Source organism: Parus major, chromosome 12 (genome assembly GCF_001522545.3).
Source record: "Parus major isolate Abel chromosome 12, Parus_major1.1, whole genome shotgun sequence".
NCBI classification, from domain to species: domain Eukaryota; kingdom Metazoa; phylum Chordata; class Aves; order Passeriformes; family Paridae; genus Parus; species Parus major.
The window spans coordinates 1919098-1933019 of record NC_031781.1 but is presented as its reverse complement, the minus strand read 5'-3'; the positions used below and the strand labels follow the sequence as shown (position 1 = coordinate 1933019).

Here is a 13922-nt window from a genome sequence, read left to right as displayed (position 1 = left end):
GACAATCCCTGTCCTGCTCCTGTGGCCTCTCTATTCCCAGCCCAGGGGACAATCCCTGTCCTGCTCCTGTGGCCTCTCTATTCCCAGCCCAGGGGCCAGAGGCCTCTTGCCCACCTGGGCAGCCCTGGGCTGGTGTCCCCAGCACCCCCAGGCCCTTTCCCACCTTTCCAGCTGCTCATCCCCATCCTGGAGCTGCAGGGATTGTTGTGACCCCAGTGCAGGAGCTGGCACTTGGCCTTGTTGTCCCTCACAGCCCCCGGATCCAGGCTGTGCCCATCCCTCTGCACAGCTCCCTCCAGCAGGGCTGCATCCCCCTGGGCAGCAAGCAGGGAAAATTGGCAGTGCCAGGCTCCATATTAAATATTTCCCTCCAGAACAATCTCCAGATGACAGCTCTCAGTCACAGCACCAGGAGTTCCAGGCACACAGCTCCCAGCGTGGCCACGGCACCATCCCAGTCTGACACTGATCCTGACACTCCCTTCTGCTGGGTTTTACCCATGGGATCCCACAAAAGGCACCAGGCAACCCCACCCAGCCCCACACTCACCAGTGGCTGTGTCAGAATTCCTGCAGGAACCTCACCAAGCCCCAAAAACACAGTTAAAAATATTCTTTGCACTACTCTGGCAAACCATCCTATGGCATCATACCAGGCCACTTCCCCTTGATTAGAAACATTTGCTCAAATGAGGTTATTTGGAGTTGCAAGTACATTACCTTGTGTCAGGGAATGATTCATGCACACAGATTTTAATAAAATAATTAACATTTTGTACATAAGATATTATTTCATGTTCTAGACCAAGATGTCAGTCTGAATCCCAGGCAGCACCACACTTTCCATGCCTTGATTGTTCAAATATCAAATCCTCGTCATGCTGTAAAAAACAGCTGTTGGAGAAGAATAATTTTTAAATTATAAATGTATTGATTATGGTGACTAAACCATTAAAGGTCAGATTATATTTTGTCTATTAAAAAATACAGTGATTTATCAGCCTTTTTTATTTGTAAGCAATGTTTAGAAGGTCTGAATATGCAAAAATCTCTTCTAACAGACAGTTGATGGATAGGATCTAATCATGTCCTGAAAAACAGGTATGTTGATAAAGACTGGAATGCATCCAGGAGTTTGGTGGCATGGGAATGATTACAGTCCACAGGAGAAGAGTCAAAATACTGTTTTGACAATTTACATTCAATTATGCTCTCACATTTCTTTCTCTGCAGGAAGAGGCACGACCAAAAAATACCAAACTTCTTATGCCAAATTTTTGCTTTGCAAGAATAATCAAAATCTAGTGAGTGCTATTTGCAGAAAATCTTTTTCATTTAATGTTCTTTACACATTTCCCATTGCAGCTGACCTCTCCCACTGGCCCCAGCCTGAGGAGCTCATGCCTGTCACCAGCATGTCATTTGGGGACAAGTACCTGATTATTTGTGATATTTCCAAGACACAGGAACTGTTAGAATATTTCACTTGCAAAATGTCTTTGTGCAGCTCCTAAACCTCTCCTTGCTGCGTTCTAATGAAATTATCCCTCCTCTCATCTCACCATCCCTGCAAACTTCCTCAAGGATATCCTGAAAATGTGGAGCAGCACTAATGCAGCAGTGCTCACACCATCCTCAGGACCCTTCCTTTATCCTTTATTCCATTAGGGAAGTGGCAATTTACCTGGATTTCAGCTGGACCTGCCTGCATTTAGAACCAACAGGAGCATTTATTGCCGTTTGCTACGAGCCGAAATTCCCAGCCAGGAGCTCTCGTTGGTGATGGAAGATGGAACAAACAACAGCAGCCTACATTTCCTCACCTTCCTCACCTCCCAGCCATGGGCTGTGCCACCAGGGGCTGTCAAACCCAGCCCTGTAGGGTCACCTGCCACCTCTGGGCATCACCTTCTTGTCCCTGCACCTTCCCCAAACACTCCTTAATCTACAGCTCCAAAGCTCCACTCGCTTGTTGCCACCCACAGAAAATGCTCAACCTGCTCAATACTTCAACCACTGGGAAAAGCTGTGTTCAGCTATTCCCAGAAAAATCCAAGTGTGGTAGGAAAAGTGGAATTTTTACCCCAACTACCCATTTTAGTGATTTTATTATGAAAATAAATCTAACCAGTAAGATATTTTTTTTATATATATATAAAAAAAATCATAAATAAATGGTTCAATATTAAAACCAGAGAAAAGATGCTGATTCATTTCATTTCTCTTGTTTTGTCCTAGCTTCAAAATATTTGACTAAAACCAAGTTCTTGGTAATTTTACATCCAATTTACTTAGAAATGAAGTATTTTTGAAAAGCACTGTTAACCACTCTCAGCCCCTGAAGTCATTGGACAGGTCAGTTCTGCAAACTGCACACAATGATTGAATGAACATGCAGAAAGAACTGCATTTAAGCCCATTTCTGGAAAATGGCTTTAGATTGTGGTTGTTGGACTGAAATTATATTTCAGCTTTGTGAACACCATATGAAACATTTAACAAGAATTCTTCAACCTTATTACGGCATTTTTTTTTTAAAAAAAAGGCTCTTCTTGCCTAACAAGGTGATTGATAAAGCACATTTCCAATCACACAGTGACATATTTGGGGGGTTTGAAATGCTCCCAGTTCTAAGAATTAGCTCTGCAGTAAAACAGCCCTTCCATCTACGAGCAGGAATTTGCTCCCAACCCAGAGCAGCTTGTAGCACCACAGCTTCTGCATCAATCATCCCTGGGGAAATATATAGATTTCTAATCATCTATTGCTTCCTTTTGAACGATACAAAAGGGATTTATGAAAAGGATTTTTCAGGCACACCATCCATCAGAGAGCTTTAGAGACAAATATTAGGTTCTGCAAAAGCATTTTTACACTACTTGGACACTCACAAACGCAATCACTCCCTCCTGCCAACTCTCAGATTATTACGTAATACACCCAAGCTTTTACATTTATTCAGTATACACAACTGTGGTTCAATTTGGCACATTTTTTGGTTTTTAAATATGAATAAGAATGCTTCAAAGAATAAAACAGAGTTGGGAAATATTTATACAAGAAGCTGAGTATGGATTAAAATTGCTTGGCTTCAAAAGTAAAATTAGATGATGTTTAATTTAGTTTATTTATGAAGTTGTATTTGTTCAATTTAAATACGTAATCTCCTCTGAGAGAGTTCAGCTTTGCAAAATGATAATCTGTTCCTATATTTCTATTAGTTGTGATTTATTCTGATTCATTCCTTTGTTCAAAAATGCTAATGAAAGCAGATGATGCCGAAGAAGATCCACAAGCAACAACCAATACATCCATCAGTCTGAAAAGCAGGGAGAGACTGCTCCACACAGCCAGGCAAGAATTCCCAGACAAAAGATTTCTAGGGAGACACTGAGATGTGGAGAAACCCAGGCTGAACCAGCACAACCTTAATTCTCAAAACTCGTCTCAAAAAGTCCTGCAAAGACACGCAGCAAATTCCCTCCCTCCTCTGGACATACATCGAAGAGAGATGAATGCTAAAAGTCCATTTTGCTGGGCTGTGATGTGGAGGAAAATCCAAGTGGGATGATTTTTTCCTCCCTTTCCAGGAAGAAAAAGCTGCTCAAAGCTCTGGGGACATGGGGATTGCATGGGGGGATGAAGGGCAGACTGGCAGCAGCTCTGTCACTCCAGATGTGCTCTGAGAAGGCACCAAAGAGATTTTCCCATCAGCCATCCAGGTCTGGAGCAGTTTATTTGCCTGTCACCAGCTGCTGATGTGTTTGCTCCACTCCTTGGGTAAGAGCCTCACTGAGCTGGGCCACAAAACCCTTTTTTCCCTCGCTGGTTTCTACAGCTGCACCCAGAAACCTCCACAGGAGCAGCCCTGGGGCTCACCAGGGCCAAGACCTCACTTGGCAGGCAGAAGAATTTGCCACTGATAACACAGATCCTCGGAAATACCTTAATTACAACGAGATTTTTTCCATCCTCCACATGGATTAAAAAACCTCCAAACCTCTGCTGCTGGTCTACATACCTTTTCCTTACAAGGCTGTTTCTTGTGGGTGCACGTGGAATATCCCACCTTCTGCCTTTCCCAAGGAAGATGATGAATCCTCAGTTTAAGTCACGCAGTAATGTGGTTTGAGGGGATAATAAATAATATTAATAATAGGTTTGAGGGGATTCCCTATTTCTAAACTCGTATTTGTTTTGCTCTCCTCACAAAGAGGTTAAAAAGAGTAGGATCTATTCTCCCTTCTTTCCTGAACTAAAAACAGCTTCATGGAGCCCTCGTGGCCATCAACACAGATGTTTGGTGCTCTCTGATTCAATGGAGCAGGTAGTTCATTCCCTGCTCTGTTCAATCCTTTGCAGGAATGAGCTCCATTGCTCCCAAGAAGAAATTTTTATCTCAAGTAATCACAAGCATTCCATTATTTGTTTTCTTACTGCTGTGGTGGAACTTGGGTGCTGTAAAAAAGCAGAGTCATGGGAGAGAAAGTCACATCCATACAAAATTTTGAATTAAGTAAGGCCTCGAGCTTTGAGGCTCTGTGTTCACTACAGAACAAACACAAAAGCCAGACCAACATGGAAATGTGCTGCTGCTCCTGAGGGTAACTCCTGAATAGAAATATCTGGCAGCTGGGAGGAAAGTTTCTGGAGAACCAGCTGTGAGGTCAAACAAGAATTACTGAGGAAGGGAGTGGATCTGGTGTGTGGGAGGCAGTACAAAATTGGTATTGTTTTCAAGTGAACCACTGCGAGATTAACTTTGAATGGAATTAAACTGCACAGTAAACCAAAGTGCAAGAAGGATTTTAGAGCAATTGCTCTCTGTTTGGGTGCTTTTAGAGATGCATTCACGCACATGTCTGTACATACACACAGACAGGGATTTTCTTCTCCATGTGCAAAGATTTATCCCTTCCCTAATCCAGCAATGGACAGAACTCTTCCCAAGCTTCCCTGTGAAATCTGCCCTCCTGCAGGAACCTTTGCAGTGCCCAGGGTCAGTTCCAGCACTTTGATTTGCTGCCACTGCCACAACCCTGGGTCATGCTCTGCCTAAAGGCAGTGGGGTTATTCACTGGACAGGATAAATCCAGCACAGAGGCTTTCCAGAGGATCCCAGCCCTTAATCCTCTTTGATTCCCCGTGCCCACCAACACTGAGCTCACCTGGACTGTCTCCCACTATAAAGTCCCTTATTTAAAAGGAACATTTGGATGTTTCTGGTTACTTTGACTTTGCTCTTTCACGGCATTCTAATTCAGGTTTACCTTAAATATTGCAATTATTCTCCTCTCAGAGTTTGGCAATGAAAGCTCAGAAAGCACTGCTACTTACCTGATTGATACTAGAAAATTTAACTTGTCCTGTATCTGCAGCTTTCATCTGATCCAGATAAGATAAAGGAGGGGGACAAGATATCCTTAGAAGGAAGCTGGACCCAATTAAGAAATTGTATGTCAGTTTTCTCTAACAAGTGGGAAAAAAAATCCCCAAAAATACTTTCCTATAAATATTTTTCAAGATCCTGTTAGGACATTTTACATATCCAAAAGCAGATATGTAAATGAGGCTTGTATGTTAAGACCTCATGCACTCAATATTAAGTCTTAAAAAGGTTTGAGAAAAAAAAAAAACACTTCAGATGTCTTCCATTTTCCCTTTCATTCCTTTCCATCCTCAGTTCTGGTACCAGAATCATGTTTTCAGATTAGAACTTCCAAATGTATTTCTAAACTAGAAAAAGGAGGACAAGGGCAGAGAAGAGGACACTTAATTTATTATCTTTTCACATTAGAGTTACAGGGAACCTTAATGATATAACAAGCTATAAACCCTGTAGCTGGTACTGTATTAATCATCTGTCTACATGAGAACTCAGATAAATATATAATCCTATTTCTGCATTGCAGATTTTACATGTCCCTTCCTCAGATCGCCGCTTCCCTTTTTCATTATTTTGTAAACATTGCTGGAGGGGAGGATCCATCCCAAGGTAGGGAATGGCATCCTAACTCTACTTGCTTCAATTGAACAGCCACATTAAGATTTATAAGAAGATAACCAAAGCAATAGGCAGCAATTTGAGCTTTGCAGCAGAGAGTCCTTTTTTCTTTTTTTTTCCTAACAGTCTGAGCACAGTTTGTCTCCCTCAACACATTCTCCCTTCTCCAAGGTCGAGTCTGTTGATAGCCACAGGCAGCAGCTGGCCCACCCAGGCTTCCCCCAGCTTGGGGAGGGGCCAGGTCCCACCTGCATTTCCAAAACACTTCATTCTAGACAGGCTCCAGTGGTCCCTATCCATGTCACCTCTTTTTGTGTCACATATTCCTGGAAAAAATACATATATAATACTCTTTTGTCTTCCCACTTCAGCCCAAGCATGTAAATAAATCTAACCCCTCCACATTCCTATCTCTGATATTTAGGCGCCACACAGGACAGACAGAGTTAGCCAGTCCTATTCTGGATTAACCAAAACAAGATTTAAAATCAAATAAACCAAAGATTCTGCCAACAGTGGTGCAAACTCACCAGCACAGTGCCCTGGGGTTAGCAGCTCCCCACAAATACTCAGGATAAAAAGTCACCTCAACACCTCAGTGCCCTGAAGGGGAGTTCTTGATGCTGCAATGGAAATACCAGGGCGGTTCTTCCACGACCTTTTGGGTCAGCCCAAGCCACACAGGGCATCCCCTCAGCTCCTTGCCAGGAGCTTTGTCCTGCCTGATGCAGAGTGATGCAGTGTGGGGATGAGAGAAGCACCAAACTCTCAGAAGGGCCACAAAAATAACCTGCAGTAGCATGAGCTCGTCCCCAAGAAGGCTGAGAGGTGTCTTGCCTTGGAATCAGGAATCTCATTCTTTCTGTAATCCTCCTGCTCCAACAGTTTGTTTTCCTGGCATTTTCAGCCATCTTATTCAGCACTGCTGATTTAGCACTACCATTTTATCCTGCAGTTCTCTGCATAACAATCACCACGACAGCATTACAGAGACAACCAGTCCTACCATAATGCAAATGTCCTCCATGGGTACTGCAACAATTTGCATTGCATCTCTGGAGCCGTCCGCAATTCTTCTTGGAATTTCCCAGGTTAGCTCAACTACTCATAAATAGGTATTGCTTCAAGCACTGGGGGAGGGAGGATGACAATCTCGTGTCATTGTGAAAAACACCACGAAATCGTCATTTCATCGTAATTGCATCTCGCTGGTCCCTTAATATCAAACATCATTTGGAGGTATTTTTAGAACAACGTGCGAAGTGTTCATTACAATGCAAGCAGGGGAAAGGGGCATGGGAAGGCTGCAGTGCAAATTGAACAGCTGTCCTCAGCCAGGACAGCAGCTTCTTCTCCAAGTGACTTACAGAGGACACAGATCAATGCTGCCTCCTGACATCTGGGATTGCACATTTCCCAAGGAGACTGGAACGGTTTATTGGGAACGCTGTTCCCTTCTAATCACCTGTGTGACACGAGGTGTACCACTGTGAAAGACAAGTCAGGTCGGTGGCAGAGCATTTTATTGTGCTTCCTCAGCACCCAGGGGGTGCCAAGGTTAGTGAGATGCTGAGCACGACCATTGCAATCATTTCATCCAGCCCCAAGATAAGCAGTGCCCGTGCCAAAGAGCCACCATCACTCTGAGAAGTGTCACTCTTCCCTCAAGGCCCACTGAGGCACAGAAAGCTGCTGGACAGAGTGTGGATGGCAGGACCTGTGCTTGGAAGGCTGAGGCAGCCAAGGGAACGGGGATGGAGATCCCCCCATTCCAGTCACAGGTGACAGATGGCTTCAGTGCAGAGAGCAACAGATCCCAGAAGGGCTGTGAGGCTGTAAAGGTGTCCCAGACTGTTCCACTCTCCTGCATGAGCCTGCTCCTTGCTGGTTCCAGCCTCACTGGCTTGGCTGCAGGTTTTGAGAACACCTGGACTAAAAAGAGTGGAGCATGGAGTTAGTGCAGAGGGATGAGACAGCCCCACCAAAGGGACTGATCACAGCAGAGGATCTGCCCAGATCACTGAGATTTGGGAAACTGAGGCCCCTTGAGCTCCAGAAGGAAGACAAGGCTGAACAAGAAGTGGTCTCTGAGAAAACAAGGGTGACAGGATAAAAAAAGTGAAGATTGGACAGAAGACCAAGAGGAGTTTGGAAAGACAAGTCAGGGGAGATCCTGGAATTCTGAGATGCATGGAGACAAAAGCCAGGGTGGGGGGAATGCCTAGGACAGCCTGTGTGTGAGATAAGTAGGGTAAAAGCCCAAAACTTGTTGGATCTTGAATAAACTCCATTACCCAATGCCAGGGTGGGCTGTCATTCCCTGCCTCACCTGTGGGAGCTGGTGGCAATTGTCACATGGGACTTGAGCTGGGGGATACAGAAGGAGGAATCCCGAGCCCCGTTCAATGTGCTGCACCTCATCCTAAACCATGGTCCAAAGTCTACACGGATTTATACCGTGGGACACAATCCAAACCAAAGCACAGAAGATAACTTACCAGACTGAGACAGCTCTTATCTAAGTAAAGATCTCCTCAGATGGAGTGTGTATATGAGGAGTGTCATTTTCTCCAAATGCCCAGCTAATTTCCAGAGGTCAGGAGCTGGGAAGGTCAGTGAACTGGACAGGCCAGGACTGCAGAAATAGCTCTTTGCCCAGCATCTCACAGATAAGCATCTTCCCTATCCTGTTTCCTCATTCTGTGCGACAGATTTTTTAGCAAGATCCAAATCAGATTGGACTAAATCTCATTTTATTTTTAATTCATTTCATATGGTTTTATTTTTAACTCACTTTAATTGAAATGCAGCGAATGAAATTATCAATTGAAATTACTTCATCAGCTGTGAGTCTTCATTCTTTAATATATAAAATAAGCTCTTAGTAAATCTGAATCACTGATTTTCCTGTTTCATCCTCAAACCCTGGGATGCTGATGCAATGCATTGGGCAAATTCCACACTCACAACCATAAACGTATTCAGGATATTGACCAAATTTTGGCATTTTTTATTAGCACAGCACTTCAATTCTGGGCTAAATCTTGAAATTGCAGTTCCAGCTCTAATCATCTCCTTCCAAGGGATTTCTTTCGATACAACAGCCAAAAGTTTTATTAATGGTCTGGATGAAGGAACAGAGCACCCTGTGCAAGGGCACAGACTGGGAAATGGGGAGGTGTGGCTGTGCCACCAGATGGATGAGCTGCCTCTCAGAAGGGCCAAGAGGAATCCCGGGATGGCCAGCAAAGGGAAAGGCACACTTGTGCCCCTGAGGCAGGACAGGCTGGGGGCCAGCTGGCTGGGAAGCAGCTCTGCAGAAAAGGCCCTGGGGTTCCTGTTGGGCCCAAAGCTGAGCAGGAGCCAGCAGTGTGTCCTCACAGCACAGGGCTGCCTCCCTTCCCAGCAGCACTCCCAGTGCTCCCACCTGGGCTGGGCTCCCAGGACAGCCTGGGCTTCCTGGAAACAGCCCTCCAAGGCATGCAGAGCTGAGGAAAGGACTGGAGCACCTGACACACAGAACACTGGGGCTGCACAACCTGGAGAGCAGAAGGCTCAGGGGGACCTTCTCAACAAACAGCTGGTGGGAGAAAGTGTGGAAGATGGAGCCTGACTCTTCTCACTGGTGTCTGGTGAAAGGCAGAAAGGAGAGGAGAGCAAAGGTAGAAAATTCCATTTAAAGGTCAAAAGCTGTGAGGGTGGCCAAACACTGGCACAGGTGCCCCAGAGAGGTTGTGAAGTCTCCATCCCTGGGGGTACTGAAAACCTGACTGGACATTGCCCCGTACAGGTGACTCCACTTGGGCAGGAGGGGCTGGGCTGGACCAGCTCCAGAGGTACTTGCCAACCTCAACTATCCTGTGTCTCTGAAATCAGCGGCTTTCTCCAGCCATTTCACCTTCCCCGTGTGGGCAGAGGAGACAAAAGGTGGAAAATGCACAAACTCTTCCATGGAAATCCCAGTTTTACTCCTGGTCCTCTTCTAGCTTTTCCCATTAACTGTTTCTAGGCTTCTCTGAGAGCCTGGTGCACAATCCTCAGACGCTTTAACTGTGCCACGAATATTTTAAAAACAAGGAAAAACATGTTACCAGCAGGATGAACTTGTCCATGCACTGTGGGGTAGAAGGGAAGTATTTTGTAACTTGGTTACCATTTCCCAACTCTGCCAGCTGTGGTACCTCTGCAGGAATTCCACATCCCTTCTGAGGCTCCATATTTCACTCATCTGCAGCGCTTGGAGGGAGCACGTCCTGCCTTTCACAGAGCTGACAGCCTCTTCAATTTATTTAAATATGCCTCGTTCCCAACCCTTCTCTTATACATTGGTTCTTTTTCTTCAACTGCAAATCTCCAGGTTTAATGCAAAAACCAAGGCTATTTATCAAAAAATGCAACAGTAAAACCATGTTTTTTAAACGAAACACGAGTAAAACCAGTAAAACTTGAACCAGAAACCCTACGGCTCTTAAAATCGTACCGTACTCTAACATTTCCTGCAAAAGGGCACCAAACTTCCAAGTAAAGCTTACAATAAAATGCTATTGACCCTCTCTGTTGTTTTACAGATGAAATTAAAGCTGGTATTTTTATATAACCTCCACAACGCCCTTTATTTATCTCCACTGGCACATAAAAAACCCATCCAGCATGCGGAGCATAACCTACCTAGAGAGAAAGACTGTTCTCTTACGCAACTGCTCCACTAAGGATCCGTTCCCTTGGAGCACCACTCGGGAGCTGGGGAAGGAGAAGGATGGAGCATCCCTGGAGCTGGGCAGGCTCCAGGGCGGCGGGGCCGAGGCTGCCCTGGTGCCAGCCCTGACTGCAGGGGCTGCGGAGGCTCCGGAGCTATCCCGGCACACCGAGGGAGCTCTGCTGCTCCCTTCAGAGCCAAATCATCGCTCCCTGCCTGCCTCAGCACGAGAGGGATCCCTCTGAGGGGCTGGCTGAAGCTTTGGCATCAGGTTTTAGCATCTAAGTTAAAGAAAAACACCTCTTGAATTCTTAGCTCATTTTTGGGTTTTGTTGTTTTTTTTTTTAAGCCCTTTTTCAACCGGCACGTTAAAATTAATCAGAAATGTGTGATTTTAATCATGGGGGGGAGGCTGGAGTTTGATCAGATAATGTATAATCTGAACGTAATTAATCAGAGGAGTACTTGCTGAATTCCAGGGAACTGTATCATCCTTCATTGTGTCTCCTTGAAAACAGAATGAAAAAAACCTGGCAAAAGGCAGCTTGTTCTCTACAAGGTTTCCCAGTCAGGTTAATCAAATGAACCACTTTCTCCCCTTCAGAACACGATTTTAGGTGCAAGCTGTAAAAGTATTTCCATTTCATAAAGGAGGTGGGGTCCATTTAGAGAAGCCCCACTGCTGGAGTCCTACTGCAGTGCAATGGGCTCTCAGTGAGTGGGAGAGGGAGTTACAAGGTCAAGACTTCTACATTTATTCCAAAATGTAACAAGGAATTACTACCTCCACAGCTGGCATTTGACAATGTGAACTGCAGGATGAAAATGAAAAAGAAAAAAAAAAAAAAAAGCAAAAAACACTTTTAACATTCTCATGAATTCTTGCAGTTGCTGTGTTCAGTCAGGAAGATACATTAATATATATTTAGTAGGAGTCAAAGAACGTTGCATCCCTAATCCAACAGCCCTGGGAAAGATAAGCTGTATGTTTTAAATGCTGGGGGAAGACGAAAGGGGAAAAGAAAACCTTTCCAAGCTGTTTCCTAGATATATGATATGAAATTTAAAAGGAAAAAAGCACTCACAAAAGTGACTACATGGCAGCTCTTAGAGGAACAGTATGATACCTAGTTCATCATTACCATGTCTTCTGCAACCTGGAATCCTGCTGGGAAGCATGAAACTCTTCCAAGCTGTTCCAATATACATGCATGCAACCTTTTTATATATGCAGAAAGCATGAGGAATATCATGCAGTTTTGATTTGCAGCAGAGAAGAAAACTGACCTGTTCTGTGAAAATGAATGTATATTTAGCATTGATGTGGGCCAAAATCAATTCTCTATAGAAATGAAGACAGATACACAAAAAGGATTAAAAGGGGGCACACAGAGGGGAAAAAAAAACCCTAAATGGGAAAAACCTTCATGCTGCATTGCTCCACACAACTTATCTACAAGCCTTATTTTATTGCCTTATTCACCAACTTACTCATTTTACCAGCACTACAGGGAAAATGTGAACCACCTCTTCACAGGTAGCAATTTGAATTAAAATGAGAGGAGCATGAACAAAGTAAAAGCTGTCTGTGATCAGAGACCTGCTGGATACCTGAGTCAAACAGTTATTCCAGAGCGAGGTACAAGAGCCAGTCATGCATATGGATGACCTCTCACAAATTAAATGCTAATCAGGAATGCATCTCAACAGCAAAAAATAACAAAACATGTGGATTGTGAAGTCGACCTGTAATCCCTTTTCTAAGCAAATACTAACAAAAAACCCTCATTATCAATTTCGTACCACAAATATCCAGCATCAATCTCAAATCCCAGCAATAAAATCACAATTTCCCCCTATTAAACGTGCCAGCTCTCCTCCAGGCATCCCAACTTGTGTAATATCCCTGCAATCCTTTCCCAGCCCCACAACAGAAAGCAATCAGGGCTTCAAAGGAGCAGAAAGCCTGAGGTTTATCCTAACGAAGCGCTTTATCCTGAGAGCAGAGCCATTCCCTTTGAGGCACTTCAATACTCACCTTGCGGAAGGGATGGGGAGCACCCGCGCTAAGCATCCGCTGGCGGCTGCCTCCGAGCGCCGGGGCTGCCCACAGCCATGGCCTCGGCAGCCCTGGGAACGCCGGGGGATGCTCTGGGAAGTGGCCCCGGCTGGGATGGGAGCAGCTAAAGTCGGGAATTGCGAGGCTGGGGCAGAGCTCGGCTGCTGCCCGGAGCGCAGGAGCTGCCAGCGCCGCAGGCACGGATCAAACGCACAGAATCTCCCTTTACATAATCGGAAATGACTCCCGTAATCTGAGGTTTTCTCTTAAAGCGTTGGGTGCCTCATGAGCAGCCAAAAGCTTTTTTTTTTTTTCCATGCGGCTTGGTGCTGATTCTTCCCTTGATAAAATTAATAAATAAATAAATAAATACCAAAGTCTATCTGTCAGAATTCTTAATTATTACACCGTGCACCTCAGGAAAGCCTTTCCCCATCTTGCCACAGGAAACATCATGCATGGTTAAAAGGAATTAGAGAAAATTCCCGATTTTCTCCACATTATTTTCTAGTCCATCTCAATACAAAGGCAATGTTTGGGGGTTTTAACCTGAGTGCCCTTTACTTTCAAGCAGACACACTGAAAAACTATAAACAGCTCCAGCAAGGAACCCAGCTGAGGATTACAGATTTTCCTGACAAGAAATAGCTTTGCCTATCGTAAGAGAACATTAAAGTTAGAAAAATACAACAGTCAAAGTGTACTGCTCACATTTTAGTGAAATGCGAGCTTCCGAAAGGAAAAAAAAAGAAAGGCACATCCGATTCTTACCAGCAATGATAAAAGCAAAATCCCATCCACGTGTTTTCCTCATCACTAAAGAACTGATTTAATCAAAATCAAGCCCCTACGTTTCAAAAACAACAAGATCATGCTGAATTCTCAACCTACCGAAGCCCAGCAAACGCTTTCTGATGCAAGAGAGCCTTTTAGCTATGCAGTTTCTCTTTGACCTTACAGAATAATGTACACGAGTCGCAGCGTTACCTTTGCAGAGATTCCCAGGGCACGAACCAAAACCTAATGCATCACTCAGCCCCAATCCCCACACCATCTTCCCATCAGCTCGCGCCTTCCCCGGCGGCAGCAAAATGCCAAATAAACGAGCTCGGAACGGAAAGGGGAAAGATTTTTTTTTTTTTTTTTTTTTTAAGCCCTTTTTC

General features: G+C 44.6%; 1 protein-coding gene across 11 annotated transcripts in view; it reads right to left on the bottom strand.

The window, feature by feature from the left end:
* The window catches only part of ATP2B2 (ATPase plasma membrane Ca2+ transporting 2), a 398601-nt gene that overhangs the window by 211266 nt on the left and 173413 nt on the right, over positions 1 to 13922 (bottom strand). Inside the window, exon 1 of one of the 11 annotated variants that reach the window (XM_015640837.3) lies at positions 13747 to 13865. The exons of 8 other annotated variants lie outside the window; for them this stretch is intronic. The gene's annotated coding sequence lies outside the window, so the exon portion shown is untranslated. Of the gene's footprint in view, positions 1 to 12738; positions 12942 to 13530; positions 13554 to 13746; positions 13866 to 13922 lie in introns of those variants that run through there. 2 more of the 11 variants (XM_015640839.3, XM_015640838.3) reach the window with 2 other exon arrangements.